Here is a 26,534-nt window from a genome sequence, read left to right as displayed (position 1 = left end):
TTAGAAAATTGAAAACATTGTTTGGGGCATAAGGAATTTGTTATTAGAACCGATCATGAGGCCTTGAAGCGTATCAGAGTCCAAAATAAGCTTAATAAGAGGCATGCCAAGTGGTTAGAGTTCACTGAGTCTTTTCCATATATGATTACTTATAAGCAAGGTAAAGAAAATATTGTGGGAGATGATTTATCTAGAAGATATGCATTGATGAACACCTTTATTTCTAGATTGATGGGTTTTGAGAGCTTGAAAGAGTTCTATTCTAATGATGATGCTTTTGGAAAAGTCTTTGGATAGTGTCAAGTAAGCTCAAGTAGGTTTGTACAAGTTGTTAAGGAGGGAAATGAAGTTAGAGCTCCTAGATTTGTATTGAAGGAGGGATACTTGTTTAGAAATGAAAAATTGTGTGTACCTATGTCTTAATGGAGAGAGTTATTAGTTAAAAATGCACACAATGGAGGTTTGATGGGTCATTATTGAGCGTAAAAAACATTAGTTGTTCTTAGTGAACATTTCTTTTTGCCTAAAATGATAAGAGATGTGGAAAGAATTTGTTCTAGGAGTTTGTATTGTAAGCATGCTAAATCTTATACCCAACCCCATGGCTTGTATACCCTTTTGCCTATTCATATCGGTCCTTGGCTATATATTTTTATGATTTTTGTTGTTGGCCTCCCTAGGACAAGGAATAGTAAGGATAGCATCTTTGTTGTTGTGGATAGATTTTCAAAAATGGCTCACTTTATTGCTTGTCATAAAAGTGATCATGCATCTCATGTTGTCATTTTATTTGTTCATAATGTGATACAATTGTATGTTCTCCAAACAATTATTAGTGATAGAGATTCAAAATTTCTTAGTCATTTTTGGAGGTGTTTGTGGGGAAATTTGGGAACCAAATTTCTATTTTCTACTTCTTGTCATCCTCAAACGGTTGGTCAAACCTAGGTAGTTAATAGAACCTTAGATAACATGCTTATAGCTATGGTTAAAGGAAAGCTAACTTCTTGGGAGGATCAATTATATTAATTGAGTTTGAATAGAATAGAACTATTCGTATATCTATTGGTATAACCCCTTCTGAGTGATTTTATGGCTTTAATACCTTAACTCCATTGTATTTAACTCCTTTTCCCAAAGACGTTATTGTAAGTGTAGATGCAAAAGCTAAGGTAAAAGAAATGAATAACATCCATGAGAAAGTAATATTGCAAATTGAGAAGGCTAACAAAGATGCAACAAAAAGAGCCAAAAAAGGATGAAAAAAAGTCACTTTACCCGGTGATTGAGTATGGGCTCACTTTAGAAAGGAGAAATTTTTAAGCAAAAGGAAAAACAAGCTTATGTCAAGAGGAAATGGACCTTTTTCTAGTGGTTGAGAAGATTGGAGATAATTCTTAAAGTGGACTTACCAAGTGAGTATTTAATTCATAATTTTTCAGTGTTCGTGATTTATCTCCTTTTGATGTAGGATTTGAGAATTTGAGAATAAGTTCTTTTGAAGAAGAGGACAGTGATATACATCAAAGTGACGCTACTTCAAGAAAACCTTTCACAAGAAGTCAAGCTAAGAACCTTCAAGAATTTCAAGCTTTAAGGATGAAGATGGAATCCTTGGAAGGCTCCAATGGGTATGACTTGAAGATATGATATACTAAGTGTGTCTACCATTTAAATAACAAGCTAATTTAAATAAAGAGAAATTTGATCTTTTCTTACTTCTTTTAACCCTTAGTATAAACAGTAAGATATTAGGGTTGAACCACTAGTTTTGGAATATTGAATATTTGTGCCTCCTTTGAGAACTTGAAAACCTTTTGTTGATTTTCAACAATTATCCTAGACTTGAAAGTAAGGTTACTACCTTATTGAGGATTCTAATAGAATAGGTATTTTTAGTTCCCAATTAAGGGATGTTTTGGTTAGTTTCACCATTACATCTTTTGATTGTTTAAATCTAATCGTGTCTTTCTTTATTTTATATCTTTATTCTATTTTCTTGTTTCACATCACTCACTAACCAAACATAAAATAAAAAGAAACCAACTTGTTTTTCATGGAAACATTTTCTTTCATACCAAACACACCCTAAGTGATAAGTTGAGAAGCCAAAACTACTTATTTAGCAAGTTGAGGTGTTTACTCAAATAAAAGAAAGTTGAGGTTTTTACTCAAATAAAAGAAGTATTTTAAAGCATCTTCATAATAGCATTCTTTAAGATCTTTTAAAATGACAAAAAATGCAAGATAAAATGACAAAAACAAATCCACATAATAGATGTTAAATATAATAAAAGAAGAACTTAGAACGAGAGGCCGATTTAAAATTTGAAACTTATAGAAATCACCAATGACCTCAAGTTAATATACAATAATAATTGCATTCTAAATAAAGAAATCTATAGATATTACTAATACAGATAAAAAGTCTATGAAAAAAGGGATAATACTCACAAAAATACCTGAACTTTGACCGAATTTCCAGTTGAGCATATTGAACTTTGCGGGCGGTCCTATTACCCCCTAGAATTTTTTTTCGTATTTTATGGCATATATCTGCCCAATTAGACACATGTAAATATGAGGTTGGCGCGTTTATTACACGCACTAATACATGTGTAAAACGAGATTGGCGCGTGTAATACACCGCCTGCCGCCGAAACTGAGTTTAGAGTTTTGGGAAAATTAAATCCACTTTAAAAAGTCTAGGGGGTAATAGGACAAGACTTTAAAAAGTCTTGTTCTTGTACCGTATACGCATATCTGTCATAGTCTAGAAGCCTTGAGGGGAAAAGAGAGGCCTGGGGTAATCTGGTGCGCCTGACTTGGCATTCTTGGTCTATCGCAGATCCCTCTTCTCTTTGGTTCCAAGTTCCATGTATATTTACACCTTCTTGAATGGCTCTAAAACTTCAACAGCTTTTGGAGAGGGAGTAGTTGCAATTTTTTTATTTCCAACTGGAGAGTAAGTCGCTAATTACTTTTTTCTTCCTCTTAACCAACACTGTAGAAGTGTATGGCTCCCTTACCTTCTTGGATAGTATGAAACCCCTCTTGGATTTGAATTTCTCGACAGCTTTAGGATAGCCTCTACTTTTTCGAAGAGTTTATCCTAGCTGTCCTTGTACTCTTCGCATTTGCAACAAGAACACAAGAGTGAAGAGGGGTGAGAGGGACCTGTGTAAAGGTGAAAAGGGGTGTTTTCAAACATATTTATTTTTTATTAAGCATCAATATGCTCATCATCACGAGTGGTAGTAGCATCAGCATGCCTGCCACCAACACCAATAACTCAACCAAAAGAAGCACCCAGATTTGCCTTAGTAGGTTGGTCATGAAGAGCCTCAACATTAGGTTGACCTTGCCTAACTGCTCTTCTTATGGATATTGCTCCAGCTAATTCCTTCTTTACTAACTCCAGTATTGGGTCTGCTATAGTATTAACATAACCTAGAGTAACCACCGACTCCTGCTCACTAGGCACAATCCATGGATGCACAACCTATAAAAAAAACACAGATATATTTAAATCATATAATATAATAATTTTCACAGTTGGTTTACATTTTAACACAGTTAACTTTTGCAATAGATTAACAATATGTTGCATCGGACTACCCATTATTGCATAGTTTGCAGTAGATGGTTAAAATCCATTTGAGTTGGGTTCAGAGAACCAGAGCACTATATGGATAATCTGATGCAAAATATTAATCATTTGTCGCAAAATATTACCAATCTGTTGCACTAGTTTCACAAGATGGGTAATCTGTTGGGTTACATATTATGCAACAAATGATCTGTATGTCACAATAGATTAACAATATTTTACATCAGATTACCCATCTGTAGCATAATTTGCAATAGGTGGTTAATCTGTTAGGAGTCAGGTTCAAAGAACCAAAGCAACAGATGGTAATCTAATGCAAGATATCAATCGTTTTTCACAACAGATTATCCATTTGTTTCACCAATTGGTATAGGATGGGTAATCTGTCACAACAGATGCATCAGATATAACATTTGTTGCACTAGATATAGCATCTGTTTAATATCTTTTATTGAGTAAAATTATTTTACTTGAAGAAGACATACTGCATCATCTAGAGGGTTAAATAAATCATCCTCCTTAATTTTGGTGTTTTTCTCTGCAGCCAACCACCTAAACATCCTTGGATGAGAAACCTCATCCGAGTAATCCATTACCTAGTTTCAGAGGGAAGGAATGGCTTTAAATGCCCAAGCCTAAAAAATGTAAAGAAATCAGGCAACAAAGTTTCATAATAACTATATTCAATATAAATTAATGAATAAGTAAAAATAGTGATTAATTTTACCATGAAAGCCCAAGGAAATTAGTATAATATGGTCGTCCCTAGCTATAGCTTTATTAGTAAATATTGGACAGTCAAGTAGAAGTTGTCATATCCCTAAAGATAATTGTTGAATTTATCAAAATCTTCAGCATGCGCCAATAAATCATCTTTTATGACCTTGTTGATGTCTCTTGCCAATATAACCAAATGGACAAATCAAACTAAGAACAATTACTCCCTGTACTGATTTGGTATGGTTTTATCCATGAGATCTGCCAATAAATCCAATGCTTTGTAACCACGTCGGGCAATGTCAAACAACCCATCTATTTTTTCCTTGTGTTTTCTTTCCTTGGATCTTTTGCGGGGTATTTTCTTGATGATAGATGGTTCTTCTGGACTATGGCATCCTAAGCCCGTCACTATGGAAAACTCTTGCAAGCCAAAATAAACTGGCATGCCATAGTAGTTGATCCAAATTTCATCCATCTTCTTGCCTCCCTCCTCTGAATCTTTATTATCCTCCACATACTTGATCCTGTGCTTGAGAAGACCATATACCATCCTTATATGGAAACGGGCAGGAGAGTCCTCAGACAGATCAAGAAAGCATCCAAAGCAGCTCTTCTTAAAAAGTCTGTCTATATTTTTATTCTTCATAATTTTCCTAAAGTTGTTTAATTTTTTCCCCTTTTGATATGTAAGTACAAGTTCACCAGTTAGTTCTACTTCTGCTTTTGGGTTATTTATCAACATCGCAACTTGAAACCTGTCAATACTAAAAGTTTTGACAGGATCATGTTGGGATGTCGATATTAATTCATTCCCATTGGCGATCCATTATCATCATGTTGATAATCATCCTCTTTATCTGTCTCACTCTCTAATTCCTCTTCTTTCTTTCTTTTATTTTCTTCATCACCATATACAGACCCTTGTCTACCTCCCTCAATGTTGTTTTTATATCTCTCCTCAACTTCACTTTTCCCTGACTGAGACTGTTCAGAAAGCTCTTCCAGATTCCTTTGTACTGTAGCCTTTTTTTAGGTGGTCAGACGTTGATCCACTTTCACATTCTTTTCTTTTGGGAGACAAGTTTTACCTATAAACAACAGAAAAAAAAAATTACATTACAATTGATGTATGCATAAAGTTTAAAAAATACATTACGAACACCACCAATACTGATACACCAACAGCCACCACCACAAACACTACCAACCAATGCCACCACAAACACCACCAACCAATGCCACTAACAGCCACCACCAGTGCCACCATGACGACTACCACCACCAATACCACAAATATCATCCAACAATACCACGACAGTCAATGGAACACTATGATAGAAAATAGGATTTTCTTAAGTTCTTCCTACGATTTTACCATCAACACTCAAAATTGTAAACCCATTCTCAAAGATAATACAACTAAAAGTTTTTTTTTCATTATTATCTTAAAATCCCTTATTTTTTAGAAAAAAATAACAAATATAGAACTCTTCTTGAACTCTATTACCTACGAAGACAAAAAATAACTGATACAAGCAAGAATGAAGTCAAAAATAACACCTATGTGGTTGGAAATGAGAAGAAAATTGATTTGTTGTGAAGGGTTGAGCAATTTGATGAGTATTTGTTATGTGTACTATATAACTGAGTGAGAAAGAGAAAAGAGTGAGAACTCGAGATTTGAAATGATGAAACATTTTTCTCACAAATGGATGATTTTTATGGTTGATTTGTATTTTAGAAAGAAAGACAAGTTTTGAAAATGTTAATTTGGTCCAAATTGATCTTAATAATTTTTTAAAATTATAAAAGATATACGTAATTTTTAACCCTCTTATCATGCAATTACCAAAAGACTCAATTAAAGTTGTAGTTGACCCTATGAACTCACCCCTAGTCCTAGATTAATCAATTTATGTATTAGTCTAACATATGAATTCAATTGAAATTGTATAAAAACAAATGTTCAACCTGTTGCATCAGATTATGCATCTGTTGTAAATTATCAATCAGATTAGGTTATTTGTTGTAATAGATTATGCATCTATTGTAAATTATCAAGCATATTAAGTCGTTTATTGTGATAGATTAGCCATCTATTGTAAATTATCAAATAGGCAATGTCATCTGTTGTAGTTGACCCTATGAGAACTCGCCCCAGTCCTATATTAATCAATTAAGGTATTAGTTAAACATATAAGGTAGTAAGAATCGGCTCATCTTAGAGTGATGATCGACGACTCTGGTCGGGAGGAACACAATACCGTCTCATCATGCAATTGCCAAAATACTCAATTGAAATTGTAGTTGACCCTATAATAACTCACCCCTGGTCCTAGATAAATCAATTAAGGTATTAGTCTAACATATGAAATCAATTGATTGTATAAAAATAAATGTTCAACCTCTTGCAATAGATTAACCATGTCTTGTAAATTACCAAACAAATTAAGTCATTTATTGCAACAGATTATGATCTGTTGTAAATTATCAAAAAAACTAAGTCATTTATTATGACAGATTACCTATCTATTGTAAATTATCAAATGGATTGTCACATGTCCCAATAGATTGACCATTTGTTGTAAATTATCAAATAGGCACTGCCATCTGTTATAGTTGACCCTATGAGAACTTAACCCTAGTCATAGATTAATCAATTAAGGTATTAGTTGAACATATGAGGTAATAAGAATTGGTTCATCTCAGAGTGATCGATCGATGACTCTAGTCGGGAGGAATGCAATACCGTCTCATCATCCAATTTTCAAAAGACTCAATTGAAGTTGTAGTTGACCCTATAAAAACTCACCCCTAGTCCTAGATTAATAAATTAAGGTATTAGTATAACATATGAGGTAATAAAAATTGATTCAGCTCAGAGTGATTGATTCACGACTATGGTCAGGAGAAAAGCAATACCGTCTCATCATGCAATTACCAAAAGACTCAATTAATGTTCTAGTTGACCCTATGAGAATTCACCCCTATTCCTAGATTAATCAATTAAGGTATTAGCTGAAATATGAGGTAATAAGAATCATTTTAACTCAGAGTGATTGATCGGTGACTCGGGTCGGAGGAACTCAATACTATCTCATTATGCAATTGCCAAATGACTCAATTAAAGTTGTATTTGATCCTATCAGAACTCACCCCTGGTCCTAGATTAATCAACTAAGGTATTAGTATAACATATGAAATTAATTGAGATTTTATAAAAACAAATTTTCAACCTATTACAATAGATTAACCATATGTTGTAAATTATCAAACAAATTAAGCCATTTGTTGCAACAGATTAGGCGTATGTTGTAAATTATCAAACAGATTAAGTCATCTGTTGTGATCGATTCCCATTTGTTATAAATTATCAAATGGATTAAATCATATGTCGCAATAGATTACCCATCTGTTGTAAATTATCAAATATGCATTACCATATATTATAGTTGACCCTATGAGAACTCACCTACAGTGCTAGATTAATCAATTAAGGTATTAGTTGAACATATGAGGTAATAAGAATTGGTTCAGCTCAGAGTGATCGATCGATGAATCTGGTCAGGAGGAACGCAATATCATCTCATCATGCAATTACAAAAAAACTTAATTGAAGTTGTATTTGACCCTATGAGAACTCACCTCTAGTCCTAGATTAATCAATTAAGCTATTTGTGTAATGTATGAAGTAAAAAGAATTGGTTCAGCTCAGAGTGATCAATCGACGACTCTGGTCGGGTGGAATGAAATACTGTCTCATCATAAAATTGCCAAAATACTCAATTGAAGTTGTAGTTGACTCTATGAGAATTCACCTCTAGTCCTAGATTAATCAATTAAGGTATTAGTCTAATATATGAAATCAATTGAAATTGTATAAAAATAATTTTACAACCTATTGCAATAGATTAACCATTTGTTGTAAATTATCAAATAGATTAAGTCATTTGTTGCAACAGACTATACATCTGTTGTAAATTATCAAATAGATTAAGTCATCTATTGCAATGGATTACTCATCTATTGTAAATTATCAACTGGATTAAGTCATATGTCAAAATAGATTACCCATCTATTGTAAATTATCAAATAGGTGTTGTAATCTGTTGTAGTTGACCCTATAAGAACTCACCCCTAGTCCTAGATTAATCAATTAAGGTATTAGTTGAACATATGAGGTAATAAGAATCATTTTAGCTCATAGTGATCGATCGATGACTCAGGTCGAGAGGAAGACAATACTGTCTTAACATGCAATTGTCAAAAGACTCAATTGAAGTTGTAGTTGACCCTATGAGAACTCAACCCTGGTCCTAGATTAATTAATTAAGGTATTAGTCTAACATATGAAATCAATTAAAATTGAATAAAAATAAATGTTCAATCTGTTGCAACAGATGTCTTTTCTGCTGGATTTATCAAATAGATTAAGTCATCTGTTGTAACATATTACGCATCTGTTGTAAATTATCAAATAGGTGTTGCCATCTATTGCGACAGATAACCGACCTTTGGAAATTTTCAAAAAGAAATTATCATCTATTGCACTTAGATGTTTTAAGACCCTTTTTAAAGCAATTTAGATATTTTTTGTCCGAGATAAAAAAGTTAAAATACTAAGGCGGTAAAAAATATTACTTGAATAAGTCAAAAATCTCCTGAGTGAGTAGTCTTATCTGGTCTTTCCAATGTCACCTTCTCCTCATGCCCTTCAAAAGTTACTAATGAATATTTAAAACCTATATCTAGAATACTCACTCCTTCATCCATAAAGTAAGACTCAACTCATATATTACTCTTCTTTATTATCAATTCTCTTTCTTTCTTTTTTTTTTCCTCTCTTTTCTCTCTTCTTTTGGATGAGGATCCTTTCGAATCTCAACTAATTAATATCTTTTATCAATTGAACTAGTTGTTATGATCCCTTTACTTTTTTGACATTGCAGGTATGGTTCACTATTGCTCTTTCCATTGTTGTTGGACCAGACAGAGCAACTATTTAAAGAAATTAAACCAGTAGCATGGCTGGTTTGATTTATTCCAACAGATGAACCATCTGTTGCAATATGTCATCCATCTATTTCTACAATGCATCATCATTTGAATAGATGGGTAATCTATTGCATCAAATTGGTCATCTGTTGATTCACTCAATTTTGTGCTACCCTTTTGTACAGACAGAGCAACTATTTGAAGAAATAAAACCAATAGCAAGGCTGGTTTGATTTATTCCAATAGATGAACCATCTATTGCAACATGTCATCCATTTATTGCAATAGATGCCTCATCAGTTGAACAGATGGACAATCTGTTTCATCAGATTAGTCATCTGTTGATTCACACAATTTTGTGCAACCTTTTTGTAATGTTCCATTTGTTCTTCTCTTGTTTGACATCAAATGTATTTCTCTTGTTTGCAGAAAAAAGCAAGTAAAAATTGGATCCACTTTTTCCCGACCAGCATTAAAGTCTAGAGTAAAGATGGGTTCAGAGAAATACGCTGCTTGCAGATGGAACCACTTCATATGTGGGAGGTATGTATTACTGTATGCCCCAGATCAGGTACCCAGAATGCTACACGGTGCTCATGACCCCGAAGGACTACAAACTAACCCATGAATGATATTTGTACCTGTACACAGCGTAATATACTGTATATATATATATATATGTAACGCCCCGAAATTGGGTCCCGAGACGTCACACGGTGCTTAGGATCACAAGTGACCCCAAGCTAACCCTTTTACTAGCATAACTCATAATCAACTGAGCAAAAAGTTTAAATCTATACAAATTTGTGGAAAATAACTCTTTTCTGAATATGATAGATACAAAACTAAATTTACAAGATTACAACTCTACTTTTACAACCAAAACTGAAATAGAATATATCAACTTCTACTGACTGTCTATGAAGCCTCTACTAGTACTGACTGTAGGTAGCCGGGTCATGACTTCCGACTAACCCAACTCAATATGACTGAATAAAGAAAATACAACACTTCTTGAACTATATAACTAACTCAAGACCTTGAATTAAAGGACTCATCACCTGCTCATTGGATGCTGCAAACTGACTGGATCTGAAGATGTACACTATACCTTGTACCTACATTCTGAGAAAATGTAGCCCACATACGAATATGTGGGTCAGTACCATGGAAACGTACCGAGCATATGGGGGTGCATTGCATATATAAAATAATATCTTAATATCATCATAGTTTATAAAATTATGCATGCTGATATAAATGACTCACTTAGCTCGAATTAAAATCATCATAATTATAAGAGAGTAAAATACATTGGGTGAAACATGTGAGTCATCATGATAAGTCTCAATTCACTTTCATCTCAATTCCAAATCATCAAAGCAATCAAATCTCATAACAATTCTCTTTGGAATATATGTTCATTAAATCTTTCAAAAACAATGACTTTCTCAAACTCAGTCTTCAAACAAATGTGTTTTCATCTCAAATAGAAGAATAAAACTTTTCATATTAGATAGGATAATACACACACACACATTGGGAGTCTCTTATAACCGATATAAACCATGTGAGCTACATGGAGTCCAACGTCTAACCCACATTGGGGAGAGCTGTTCTATCCTTGCCATCGGAGTAGGACCTTAAATCATCAATTCAAAAACTAGTGATCACTATACAAATCAGCCTCAGGCTCACAACCTATGAGGGCACGTAGTTCTAGGAAAGTACCAATCCTGCTATACCTCCCGCTCGGTGCTAAAGACTACTCCCGGACTTAGCTCAGATCTTTTCAAAAGAAAATTCACTAATAAATATTTCAACAATTCACAACGGGAGCCATCATGCTACCTCCTTCATAATAAATCAATAAAAGTGGATTCCTTTTCTCATCTCGGTTTCAAAAACAACCTTTTTTACAACCAAAAGGTCAAAGCTTCTTTATCATCTCAAATTATTTAAACTCAAGGTGTTTATAACACATGATTTTCTCAAAATAATAATCTCAAATAGGTTTCCAGAAACCCATACATCAATATCACCATAGAACCTTCCAAAGTTTCATACTTTATGACATAAGCACAAAAATAATCACTTAAAACTTAAAATTTCAGCTTTATAATCATACATCTTGGTAAAGAAAATTATCTTTGAGATTCAAATCTCATTGTTCTTATAGCACATAATTTCTCAAAGTACAATCCCAATTAGGACTCAAGGTCTCATACATCAAAATCATATTAAATTTTCTCAAGATTCATGCTTTTCATCATAAATATATATAACTTACTTTAAAATCTGGAAAATTCAGCTTTATGTACAAAAATGTCATCATTCTCATTCAATTCAACTTCCAAAACATAGAGAGTATCATAATCTCATGTAAAACCATATAGGGTATAAATTCAAACTTCAAATTCATATTAAAACATGTAAAATCATGTATATTCATAAAAGAAAAATCAATTTGGGCACAAGAACGAAAGGGTGTTCTTGTTGAAAAACCCCACATACCTTAAACTTGAAGCTTTGAATAAACTCTTGACCTTGGGACTCTATTCGTGAAAATAATGAGTGTTTCTTGTAGCCCTCAGAATAGGGATTTTGAATCTAGAAGAATTATTGAAAACTCATGGTTGAAACTTGAGATATTTGAATTTTTAGGTTGAAACCCTAATTGGTGATTTTGAGAGAAAGTAAACTTATTTTGGTGTTATGGGAGTTTAATCCTGTGTTATAGACATATATAAGGGTGCTTTTGGCACTTGGAAGTGAGGTATGCGGCGCACAACCCATGGAAGACCTTAAGATGTGCGTCGCACACCTTATGGCAGATATTTGAGTATGCCTCGCACTCCCAATCGCACACATTTGATTTTGTGGCGCATTGCCCATCGCACACCCTTACTGCCTCTCACAAAAATGGGCATAACTCTTCGCTCGGGTATCGGATTTTTGCAAAATTAGTATCGTTGGAAAGCTAATTAAATTATCTACAATTCCATAGGTGTTGGGAAGAAAAATTCCATGTATATTAAGAGATATACACATTTGAAGTTTACCCTTGTAGAATCGAATGTCAAACTTTAGATGAATCAATTGGTCTTAGCTCAACTTTGTTATAGGTCATTGCTATAACATTTTTCACCTCTAAACTACTCTATAGACTGGGATAATGATCATGCAACTTGTATTCACATGAGAATCACTTGTATTAGATCTTAGACGCGCAGGAACAACGGTTAGAATTCTAGCACAAAAATATGGGGTATTACAATATATATACTTACACTGTAAAAAATGTAGAATAGAAGTTGTAAGGCCCTAAGGTTCAAAATTGTATAAACATATGATAAAACAATATTTGAAAAATGGCATAACTATACCAAAATGAATCTGAAGTAACTATCTGACATGCTATAGTCTGAAAGCCTCTAAATTGTCTGAATAAGGAGTTTATGGGACATGTCCCCAACTAACTCCATCTAAGTAAATAAACTAAGTACTGAAATGATGAAATAAATAATCGTATATCCTCGAATGATGAGGACTCACTGCTAGCCTTCTTGCTAAACGCTTGAGCTACTAGAGGTGCTCTGAATCTTGTGCTTCTGAACCTATGGTATAAAACACCATAGCATGAATGCGTCAGTACGATTGAATGTACTAGTATGCATATGAGGTAGGTTTAATGCATGGCATTCATATGCATGAACAATAATAATAACAGACTGACTTAATAAGATAAACGTGAGAATACATGCATGACTACATAACTGAAACTGAGATCATGATAGGAATGAATAATAGGTTATGACTACTGTAACACCCCAACTTAGGAAGGAGTCCCACATCGGCAAAATACAGAAGGGATGCTGGGTATATAAGTGACAAAGCCTTACTCTCTAGTACGTGTTTTAAAGCCGTGCGGGCGTAGGCCCAGAGCGGACAATATCACTAGTGGGTTAGGGAGTGGCTGGGGTATCTCGGGCCTGTATGGTTTGGGATGACCATCGCGGCTAGGGCCTTGGATCGAGTCGTGACAAAATGGTATTAGAGCCTCTCTTATGTTGTCCCTGTCGATATGGGCCAAATTTCAAATTGAGTGTAGGCGAATCCCAATAAAGCGGGGCAAACCTCAGTCCTGAGTGTAGGTAAATCCCATTCGGTGGGGCAAACCTCAGCGAGGATGCTAAGTCCATAAGGGGGGTATATGTAACACCCCAACTTAGGAAGGAGTCCCATATCGACAAAATATGGGAGGGATGCTGAGTATATAAGTGACAAAGCCTTACTCTCTAGTGACGCATTTTAAAGCCATGCAGGCGTGGGCCCAGCTAGTGGGTTGAGGAGTGGCAGGGATATCTTGGGCCTATGTGGTTTGGGATGCCCGTCACGGCTAGGGCCTCAGGTCGGGTCGTGACAACTACTGAGTCTATTGATAATATGGATTTACTGACATCTGAGTTTATGAATATTGGGATACTAAATAACTAAGTTTACTGATCCTGATATATGAGTCACTGATAAGTGAGGAACTGATACTGTATTACTAAATACCGAAGGATTGACACTATATTACTAATACATGAATAATTGTTTTTGACAGTTCTGATTATGAAGAGCTGGTCTAGTTGACTATATCTTACAGTCCTAAAGCTAAATAATGATAACATGAGTTCTGATAACTGATATAACTGATAACATGAGTGGCTATATCTGACAGTCCTGAATCTGATGGAACTAACTAAGTTCCATACTGTATATGAGTTGACTATATCTGACAGTCCTAAAATCTGAAGAACTATCTGAGTTCTTTTTCTGAGACTGAGACTGAGACTGAAACTATGGGAAGTAGTCATCTAATCAACATGCCCCATATGCTCTATAATAGCTGAACTAGGGTCTAATTTATGCCCTGATTGGAAGGGTGTCAATACCGCGTCACTAGTAAGGACAACATGTGAGTAACCCTAATATAACAGGTAACTCTAGTCAGAATGGTGGGAACCCTTATATTACAGGTTAAGCCACCTCATATAGCAGGCTATGATGTCTCAACCTATGCTGCCTAATAGTTCTGGAATGCAAGGATTGCTTCTAAGAATCACACCCTCATATAACAGGTGAGTTCCCATACTTGGGTTCACTTGGTGCTAATTTCTACTCCCATCTGAATAGACACTGAACATGATTTACTGAACTGAACATGGACTGAGTTACTGAATCCCGTTGACTGATGGAATACTATTAATATCTAACAACTGACCTAGTTCATGAGATCATGGAGATTTCCTGAATCATAAGACTATCTGATGTCTAAGGACCATAGCTTGACTGAGAGTATCGTGAAAATATGACATGGCTCTAGGCGCACAGCTAATATTTTGGGTACAAGTACCCCTAGGACTCGTTAGAAGGAAACTGACAAAGCTTGACTTACTTGAACACATGACTAACATCATAATCCATAATTCATTTATTGAAGTATTTCATGAAACATGGGATATGCATAAACTTGTACATACATGGAGATTTATGATATCATACTAATTGGGCACTTTTCCTTCACATAGGCATTAAATCAAACACATGGTAGGCATATATGTGTAAACAATATTTTACAACAATTAAACATCATGCTTCAATTCTAGTTTCATCATTCAAGGGTTTAATTATAGGTTTGCATGAATCTATATCAATACTAATCAAACCAACATAAAATTCATCACCCAACATGGAATAGAATTCAATAACTCATTATCAACATGAACACTAATAGCCCATCATGACATTCATAAAGGAAAATCCATAAACTTGAAATTAGAAAAGGATTCTTGGGCTTTATGGACGAAAGGAGTCCATGAATGAACACTATGCATACCAAGGTTGAGATTCTTGAAGTTCTTGAACTTGAGGGATTTGAATTTCCTTGATTCTTGAAAAGATTTGGATTTTATGCTTGGGCATTAATCTTAGAGAGAAACCCTAATATTTGTTCCTATGAAATAATGAAGAACTAAGCTTAGGTCAGGTATAACTGGGTATATATAGGCGGGAGGTAAAATACCAAAATACCCTTATTAAAATGACTTAATATAACTGAGTGGGACATGCGACGATGGGGTGCGATGGTCCGTCACTTGTCCGATGGTCTGTCGAATATCTCTGTCGGATAGGACTAGAATTAGGACTTAATGCCTTGGTGCGATGGTGGGGTGCGATGTTCCATCGCTAGTCCGACGGTCCATCAGACCTCACCATCGTACTCATCCAGAGAGCTGGCTCACAACCTCAATGTGATGGTCGTGGTCGATGGTCCGTTGCTAGTCTGACAGTTCGTCGGCCTACACTATCACACCTGGGCAGTTTTACTGTCTTTTATATTTTGGCCATAACTCTCTTGTTCGGTATCGGATTTTGATGAAATTGGTATTGTTGGAAAGAGAATTCAATTTCCCACTAAAAAAAAGTGAAAATCTTACAAATTCAACATATATAAAAGTGGATTCATCTTTCAAAGAAAGCTTCTAACATTCTCGGGGGGGAATTTAAGCTAGGAAAATTATGGGTATTACAATTACTAATCAACCTATCGTAAAAACACACATCCAGTATAATGATTTTGTGAATTTGTTCTTTAACTATTAGGCGTTAATCCTTCAAATAATATATGGCATTTTATAGTTAAGATTGTTAGGTTTGAACTGGTAAGGATGAGGGACCAATTAGGTGGTATTGATACCCTGTTACAATTTAATAACCGTTTATGCTCATGTTTTTGTGAAAAGTTTGGGAAAGGGCTTAGTTTATGGTGGCAGTGTAAATATCCAATAGTGATTGGACTAATTTTAATGGCTCAATGGACTTCTTAAAAGTCCTCTGAAGCCTCGCACTGCATCAAACAATGATGGAACCAATAGAAATTCCCCTGGTCCAAATTTATATAGATGGGTTGCTGGAGGAGACAATTAAACAGCAGAAGGTACTTGGGAGAATATCTGTGCGGGAAGGGGGATGTTGAGGAGGACATATATTATCTCCGACCTTATTTAAGAGAAAACACAAGGTAGGAAGGAAAGTGTAGCGAAATTGGCTAATGAAATTGACATGAAAAATGAAAAAACTGGATGAGCTACGAATCTGAAAGTGTATCCAAAAATTAAAATCCATCAGTCGTTGAAGAAAAAGAAGAATGGTCAATAGGACTGGAGTTGGTCACTTTTCTAGAGAGTGGAACTAGTGAGTGTGGCCTCAATGAAGACCCACAAAATGCAGGACCAGAACTCTAAGAAAGCAGTTTTGCGAGCACGGAAAGTGGTAATATTGTCGGTCAAAATTAAAACCAAAACTACTCCTGAATTTAAAATATGGGATCAAGCCAAGGTGGTAATTTCTCAAGTCAAACTTCCATCCCATACCTCCTATTTATGGCTCTAGTTAGGTCAAAGACAGCGGAAATAACAAGGCATGGGATTTCTACCCAACTTCATACCTTTTTGTTTCTACTGCCATTGACCTGATCATAGCCACAAATAGAAGGCATGGAATACAAGTTAGACTTCAGAAATTGACGCCTTAGCTTCCCTTATTTTTAATTTAGGAGATCTTGGTTCAGGTTTCAATTCTGACTGACAATCATACCAATGTCTTGTGCTCACGAAGCTTCTTCCTTAGAGTTCTAGTCCTGCACTTTGTGAGAGTCTTTATTGAGGCTACGCTCGCTAGTTGCATTCTCAAGCAAAGTTTCCAACTCTAGTCTTGTTGATCATTCTTCTTTTTCTACAACGACTGACGTATTTTTATATTTGGATACACTTCCACATTTGAACCTCATCCAGTTTTTTTATTTCTCATGTCAATTTTATTGGCCAGATTCGCTAGAAGTTCCTTACTTGCTTCTCTGCGTTTTCTCTTAAATAAGGTCTAGGATGATATATAGTCTTCTCCGCCTCCTCCTTCCCGTACAGGTATTCTCCCAAGCACCTTCTACTGTATAAAAGTGTCCTCAAGCAATCCATCCATATAAATTTGGACCAAGGGAATTTCTATTATTTGCTGCAGTGCAAGGCTTTGGAGGCCGTTCAAGAAGTCCATTGTTCCATTAAAATCGATACTATTAGATATTTACACAGCCGCTAAAAACTTAAACCTTTCTCCAAACTTGACACAAAAACATGAGCATAAACCATCATTAAATTGTAACAGAGTATCGACACCACTGTCTTGGAACCCTTCGGCATTATCAGTTGCACCTATCAAACTAAACTGTACAATGTAGGATCTTATTTGAAGGATCAGTGTCTAATCGGTAAAAAATTGCACTCACAAAATCATTACACTTTATATGTGTCTTTCATGGTAGCCTGATCAATAATACATAACTCCCACACATAAAAGTGGATCCATTGCGCGTACCTTATTCTTTCTACCCCATCAAGACATGCCGGACAATGTTGTTTATTCATTTGCACGCATGTGATGACTATTAAAATAAGAGGTGTGAAGAGTCGTGACATTTTATCTTAACACATTCAAAACAGCTGACACATCAAATTCTCCATCTATTGCAACTAATGAATTAGTTGTTAGAAGAAATCAAAACATCTCCAATATATGGTCCATCTGTCGCAATAAATAATTCATATGTTGCAATATATGATAAATCTATTGCGACAGACCAGACAGTGTTTATTCATCTGCATACATGTGATGACTATTAAAAAAGAGGTGAAGAGTCGTGACTTTTTATCTAACATATTCAAAATAGTTGAGGAACTGAATTCTCCATCTATTGCAACTGATGAATCAGTTGTTAGAAGAAATCAAAACATCTCCTCCAACATATGGTCCATCTATCACAATAGATAATCTATATGTTGCAACAGATGGTAAATCTTTTGTGATAGACCAAACAGTGTTTATTCATCTGCACGCATATGATGACTACTCCATTTCGTATTAGTTGACCTTCTTGCTAAAAATATTTGTTTCAATGTAGTTGTCTTATTTATAAAATTAAGAGAATTTTATTATATTTTTTCAAGATTACCCCTATTATTAAATGACTACATAAATTATACAATTCACATTTATATTTTGAAAGCATAATTATAAGGCCAATTTGGTAAAATAAGCACCTAATTAATAGTTTTCTTAATGGGTGTGCTAAGTCTATAGGGGCTAACTCATACGAAACATAGGGACTATTAAAAAAGAGGTGAAGATTCATGACTTTTTATCTAACACATACAAAAAAGTTAATGAATCAAATTCTCCATTTATTGAAACTAATGAATCAGCTGTTAGAAGAAATCAAAACATCTCTTCCAACAGATGCTCCATCTGTCGCAATAGATAATACATATGTTCCAACAGATGTCTCATCTATTGCACATACAAACCATCTGTTACAACAGATGGTAAATCTATTTTGACAGACCATCTGTTGCACATTTAGACCATTATTGCAATAGATACTAAATCTGTTGTGATAGATCGACGATTTATTGCAACATCTCAATAATACTGATTGTTATCAAGTCTCAAACCATTTTGAAAAAGTCAGAAGTATTAAAAAAGAAAAGGTTGCGACTTTTCATAGAAAACAAAATACCACCCGTTTGAATTTAATTAATACAATGGAGCTGAACAGACGTGCCTTTTGGCCTGACACATCTAGATTTAATCCTCTACAAATAGGTCCCTCATTAATCTCTATTCTACTCAACTTTATTTATTTCTTGCATTTTTTCTTTTTGTGTGACATCTTCAACCACTTCTTTTCAAAGAGCATAATCCTTTCTCATTGAGGTAAGTTTTTTTGGTGTAAATATAACAATTAGAAGTATATGTTGTATTACATTTTGAACTCTTTTCATTAAATTTGTCAGTTTATGCATGTTCTATATATGGGTGATCCTGTTTGGAACATTGTTATTCTACGCAATACAGTGCGGGAACTTCAGAGGCAGGTTAATGACCTACAGAGGGAGTTGGTCGCCGTGAGAGCAACGATGTTCAGATAGATGCAGAGAATGATGAGGTCCAGTAGAGTTGATTGGCCGATTGTCATTAATGATGATGATGGTAATAATAATAATTAGAATGTGTTTTTTCTTTTAGCGTATGTATTTTAATTTTTCTATATTGATTTATACCTAATGTATTTTATTTTTCATTTAATAAAAAATTATTTTTAGTCGACTTTGGCTTTTTAATTCTTATTCAATTTTTATTCTGTCTATTTCTTCTTCTAAACATACATGTTAACATGTCGGCAGTAGGAGGTAAGGAGCAATTTTGAATTCAGTAGCAATAGAAATTTTGGTTTTTGAGTTCTTTCAACAGATGGACCATGTGTTGGAATAGATTGGTCATCGATTAGGTTTCTATCAACAGAATCCATCTGTTGCAAAAGATTTTTCATCTGTTGGAGGAAAATATTCCATTTTGATGGAACTGTGTTGTGTTCTTCCAACTAATATCCATCTATTGCCACAAATGGATAATCTATTGAAAATAATTGTGGTCTGTTGTATTATCTAGTTTATATTTTACCTATTTTTATTGATGCACAAGTTATTAAAAAAGATATTTTATATATAATAAATGATAACTTTATGTTAACAACAATGAGTTGAATATATAAAATTCCACAACAACACAAGTTTCTGCAATTACAACGATCATGGTGGATTACGATCCGGGCATGTAGTTCTTTTGTGGCCAGCACACTTACATACGGAGCACTTGTTTCTTCTATATGAAAATGATTCTTTGACTCCTCACCTCCTCATATATGGCTTTCTTCCCAATTTGATAGTACTTGGGTCAATATATGGAGGAGGTATTAATCTCCCAAAAAGCTCTGCAGCAACAACCCAAGATTCTTCAGGAGGCACCAGAGTAATATGCCCACTATTTTTTATTTCATATTTTTCCACTGAATAATATTGAGAGGAGCTCTCGTAAACTTTAGGTCCATATTTTGGACCATATTGAGCTTGAAGAACTGCCATGGCATGTGGACAGGGTATTTTATCCAAGTCAAAAACTCTACATGTACAAGATCTTGTTTGAAGATCGACCATGGCAACATCACCATGACCGGTGATACTGAATTTGTAATATGTTATTTTATGAGATAATAACCTATTCCCCAAACTGATGTTCGTTGATATTATTTTTTCGATTTTGAGAACAAATTAGGTTCTTTTAGGCCCTTGAACTGTACACGTCTTTCGTTAAAAATCGACCATACTTCTTGTTTATTGCTTCAAACATAGCCTTGATGGGAAATTCTCTTTCATTGCCAAATAATGAATTCACTGATTCAGCTATGTTTGATGTTATAATATTGTACCTATACAAAAGAATCACTTAGTACGACATTATGCTAAACTTGTAACTCAAACAAGACATTAAATTCATAAGAATGTACCTATCTGCCGAATAGAATGCCCAGCTCCATCTATTGAAACCAACATATATGAGAAGTTCTGCTACCTTGGGATTCACATTCGTTATTTGATTGAAATGGTCTAGAAACTCCTCTCTACAATATGCTTTAGCTGCTCTATAAAAAGAGGTCACAACCCTTTCTTTGTGATAGTTGGTCAGAAGGTTATCCAAGATGCCTGATGCAACAACCAAAGTAAGCTGAAGTAAATAAAATTGAACCCATCTTTGGAATACTTGGATGCCTATCCGAAACAAAATACAACTCTTTGATATCTTTGGCGCAGCTTCGCATTTGTTCAAAAAAATCCATAACAGGCATCATATTCTTTGTTCGCTACACAAAAAGCGATAGTAAAGATGTGATTCTCCGTATCTTGTGCCACTACCACTAGCAGAACTCCATTATACCTGCTCCTCAAGAAGGTACCGTCGATAGCTATGCCTTTTCTCAAATGTCAAAAACCTTAAATCCAAGTACCATAGGATAAAAAAAAGTACTTGAACCTTCCGTTTTCATCAAGATGCAATGTCGTCTTACTTCCAGGATTTATGGACTCAATTATGTAACGGTAGCCATTCAGGACTACATAACCATACTCGTGTGTCCCCCTAACTAAGTCCTTGGAAATCCCCATGGCCGTATATATCTTCCAATAACTGACCAGGACACCCAATTCCTTAAGAATTTGATTGGGCATAACCCTTGTTGAAGGGCCTTTGCCATCGGGGAAACTACTACTGAAATATTCACCGAGGACCTTTGCCGTGGAGTGAGAATTTTGGCCCGAGATATGCTCCAAACCACATGTGTGATGCTTTTCATGTTTATGAATGACGAATCTGTTAGAACTTGCATACTTCACTGCTCCCAACCACCACTTCAGTTCGGATTAACTTTTTTATAGCTAAAGACACTGCTCAAATTAATCACCTTCTTTATTCTGAAATCTTTTTTCAAGCAAAAAATAAACAAAGTGGGAGATAGTTCATTCTTATCCTTGAATGGCATGCCTATGAAAAGTCGATCCCATCGTCTTGAAGATGGCCAGGCTGTGTCGATCGAGAACAACTATCCACCGTATTGGTCGCACCAATGGGCGTAGGTGTTTGATCACCATCTATAATATTCATTTCTAGATCATCCAACCTATCATCAAAGATGTATTGTTTTTCTTATTCTTCTATATTTTGGATCTCATTCTCTCTCATCTTTTCAACCAATACACCCTTATCCTCAGCCTGGATGAATCACTAAGATAATCACGCAACCGAACCTGATCAGTTATCTTGGAAGGTAGTACCCTCTTATTTTCAAAGGAGTTGTTCATGTAGATGATGACGAGTTCTTCCAATTGATAATTCAGTCCACAATAACTGATGATTAAGTTCACAAAACCATCATACGAAACATCACTTTGGACTGTCATAACTATCGTCTCTAGCATTTCACCCTCGTTCCAACGCCAAACATATCGATTTCTCTTCTTGATCCATTGACCATGACAATCCACCCCTATTGTTGTTGATCCATCCATTAGTGGTACCTAAATAAAGTCATTTGTTAAAAAAAGCTAATAGTGATTTTATAGTGTTGTAAATGAATTCCAACATATGTGTAATCAATCATAACAGATTACTTACCTATTGGGATTCATGTTACGCTCCTGAAGCTGATTTCGACAGATGAATCATCTGTTGTAACAAGTGAATCATACGTTGCAACAGACTATATATCTTTTGCAACAGATGAAGCACTTGTTAGGATAGATCTTACAGTACTAAATCACCTTTGAAGTTGATTCCAATAGATGAGTGATATGTTGCAACAGATAATTAACCTGTTATGATAGATAACTTACCTGCTGCAATAGACGACGATCTGTTAGAATTGAGGTCAGGTTTTATTGCAACAAGTTACTAGTATGTTGCAACAGATATTTACCATCTGTTAGAATCTAGTTCAGGTTTTATTGCAAGAGGTTAATCATCTGTTGCAAAAGATATTTACCCTATTGGAACAAACAACACGTCTGTTAGAATTGAGTTCAGGTTCTATTGCAACAAGTTACGAATCTGTTGCAACAGATATTTATCATGTTGCACCAGATAACTAATCTGTTGTAATAGATGACCCATTTGTTCGATTCATGTTACGTCCTATAGAACCATAAACATGAATCCAACATATCAGTCTTCCATTGAAACAAATGTCTCATCTGTCGCAACAAATGATTTATCTATTTAAATAGATGGCTCTTATGTTAGATTTATGATCGGGTTCTATCCATTGTTGGAAAAACAACACAATAACAGTTACCCAGATGAAAAATTCAACTAAAAATCATAATTTGACTTACCAAAGTCTCCTATGAAGTAATGCTAAAGTGGAAAGTGATGTACGAAATAAAATTTGACTTAAGAAATCGGTCAAATAGCAACAGTAGCGGTAACAACAACAACAACAATGGTCAACAAGAAGAAGATGAAGATGATAATGAAGTAGAAAATGATGATAATAATGACGGCAGTAACAATGAACAACAAAAATCTCTAAGAGAGAGAAAACAATAATGGATGAGAAGAGAGAGAAAAGGCATATTTTTTCCTTCCGTTTCCCAATAAGGGATATGTCATCCAATCTTAAATTAGTCAGATATAGCGTCCTCAAATTTGACAACCTTTGAATGGATGATGGAAAGTGCAGAATGGAGCCTTGATAATATCCACTCAGGCTTATGACATTGAGATCACTCATTCCATCAAAAAAATCATCATGTAATTGAAACCCTCTTTGAAATAGAGTTCTATCATCAGAAGCTACAGTCGTAGGCAAGATATTGGTCTAGGACTCATCAAATTTATTTGCAACAATTGACATGTGACTATATTGCTCATAAGAGTTTTTTCTTGGGAACTCGTCTTAGTTCACAATGTGATTTACCATAAATTTAATCTTACCCTCAGACGCAATATATATAGCCACGTCACGGACTATATTATGCATTTTGACATAATTTTTGTCTGAACCTTGGGATAACAAGAAATAATTTTTCAATGTTTCTAACAAATTAGACACCCTATTTCTTGCACGTTCTAAATTTTTGAATTCCAAAAAGATGCCAAGCCACATTCCATATCTAAGTAATTCTTCAGTCCAAATATTACTATCTTCCTCAAACAAGGAACAAAGTAAAATGACATACCTGGCTTCATCACTCTCTAAGTGGTTATAGCTTATCTTCAGAGGTTGATACACATTTGTAACCACTCTTGAGATATTTTTTTATGCTGATTTCTATAATTCTACAAGGGCATCCTCCCATGAAGGCTTGGTTTTAACCTTTATTGCTCCTGCAACAACAGTAACAATTGCAAGTAGCAGCCTCTTGCATTTTTGGCAACTTCTTTTGCTACTTCAGAAAGAGAGGGATCATCAACTGAATTACCGGCTTTCTGCCTAAAAAGGATCCATGCTTCTTCATCAGATAAGATTTCAACATCTACCATCTTTTGAGCCTCCATAGCGTCACAAACACCTCAGAAGCACGTCGTCAATGCCACTTTGCACTGATAGTTGTGGTCGCTGCCACTGGGAATTCCAAGCCTCTTTAGATCAACAACCTCCCAACAATCATCCAAAATTACAAGGACATGACTATCCTTCTGCATTAACCTTGAACACAACCTATCTCTACGCTGCAATAAATCATCCCCTTCTAATGTCAGACTACTTCCTCTGGCGATTTCACCCTGTATTTTTTTAATGTCTAGTTGTTGTTGACAGACAATTACCATGACAACATCATTAAACAACTCTGCTTGTTTTCCCTTGCTCTTACTTTCTCAGCCAGTGTTGTTTTACCAACACCACCCATACCACATATCCCAATAACAGTGACCCCCTCATCTATCAAAGCTGCCATGCCCTCTTCCTCTTTCTTAATTCTGGAGTCGAACTTCTCAACACTGTTAATAGGTATAGCTTCAATTTCAACAGCTAGTACAGGATAGCAGAAAACATCATGCTTGTTACCTTCATTTTGAAGTTCAATCACATCCAGTGTAATTTTCTTAGCTCTCTTACTCAGTCTGTAACGTGACTTCAATTTTGGACACCAACCATAGAAGCAACCCCTTTCAACTTCAATTCTACCTCTCATTACACCTGCCACATCTGCAGTAGTATCATCAACACAAGCTAACCTAGCCTCAACATTGGGTGAAATGACTTGTAAGTTTCTCAGGGCAGCCTCCACTCTTTGATGCACCCCACTTCTGATATTCTCCAGCTTATTAGATTCTTCATCCAGAGATCTAATGTTTCTCTTGTAATAATGGAAATATCCAATACCTCGCACGACTGGCAGGATCAATCAAGCTGTAACTTTGTCCACAAACATAGATAAGATTTCCATAGCTATCTCCTTATTAATTCTTCACTGGCTAGTGTAAGAAATTTTTTTCCTTTTCTGTTTTGATATTTTTGACTAGAGTTTGTAGTTACAAGGAAGCAAAGGTAGGAGAAGAAAATGAAAGATCACGGGAATGGTTGAAAAAGAAAGAAGCCTAGGGATAAAGTGATGAGGCCCAGATATTATAAAGCGTTGGAGATGAAATGAAAGCAAAGGTAGGAGATGAAACTGAAAGCTGAAGGGAATGGAGCAAGGAGATGAAACTGGTTGGAGTAACAATCACTAGAAACAGCTTTAGGGTGAATAAAAGAGAGGATTATAGAGTATTAAAAGTGAAATGGGACGATCGGAGAAGATGAAAATGAGAGCTAGGGGGAATGGAACAAAGAGATGAAAATGGTTGGAGTAAGAATCAGTAGAAACAGCTTGAGAGTGAATACAACAGAGGATTGTAGAGTATTAAGAAAAAAGAGAACGGTTGGATCAGATGAGATGAAAATGGTTCCGGAAGACTTCATTTATAGACACTTTTGGATGATCTCACAATAACGTTGATTAAATATTGTATTTATAGGCTGCTCTTAGTTTTATGTGAAATACAATAATTAAAGGGCAGTCTGGTGCACTAAAGCTCCCGCTATGGTCTTACTGTATATCCTGATCAATGTTGCACATGCCAAAATGTTGGCTTAATAAGTTCCACATTTTAATTTAGATTTATATTTAACGAACTTGGGATAAATGAATCCAAAAGAACTTGTACATATGGAAAAGAAATGGTAGTCAAAGTGAATATTAGTTATTTTTCCTGCCTTCAACACTTTTAGAGATACACTCAACTTTCTATTGTAAAGTTATTTTAGTGCTGAAGTCAAAATTTTGAAAATTACCAAAGAATCAAATTTACATAGCATAAAAGAACTTAACAAGTGCTAAAAAATGCTTATGAAAATTTCCAACTTTTAGCTTCAACTTTCAGAAAATAGAAGTATAACTTTTAAGTTTCATCAAAAAGTAAGTCTTATAATTTTTAAGCCGTAATAACCAGTATTATCAAAGGCGTGCTTAAACCCTGAACCGAGGCTCAAAACATAACGCGCGCTCCACCTCACTTATGAGTGCTTCAGTGTCGTCATTAAGCTCTAAGTCCTACTTTTTCTTGCAAATGAGCGTAATCCTGAAGATGTGTCACTTTACTATTATTTCTTTCAATTTTTTAGTCCACATATATAGTCCATTTGCACCGTTTTTCATTAAAGCCCGGACGTTATTTGCACTTTGTGCTTAAAGCCTCAAAGGACCTGATAGCTATTTTGCGCTTTTTGCATTTGATA

The 26,534-nt window shown here is 35.1% G+C and overlaps 1 pseudogene; it reads right to left on the bottom strand.

The window, feature by feature from the left end:
• The window catches only part of LOC107844539, a 38,136-nt pseudogene extending 12,472 nt beyond the window's left edge, over positions 1 to 25,664 (bottom strand).
• Between the last annotated feature and the right edge of the window lie 870 nt (positions 25,665 to 26,534).

This window comes from Capsicum annuum, chromosome 10 (genome assembly GCF_002878395.1).
Source record: "Capsicum annuum cultivar UCD-10X-F1 chromosome 10, UCD10Xv1.1, whole genome shotgun sequence".
NCBI classification, from domain to species: domain Eukaryota; kingdom Viridiplantae; phylum Streptophyta; class Magnoliopsida; order Solanales; family Solanaceae; genus Capsicum; species Capsicum annuum.
The sequence above is the reverse complement of the archived record's forward strand: the minus strand, read 5'-3'. Positions and strand labels throughout refer to the sequence as shown.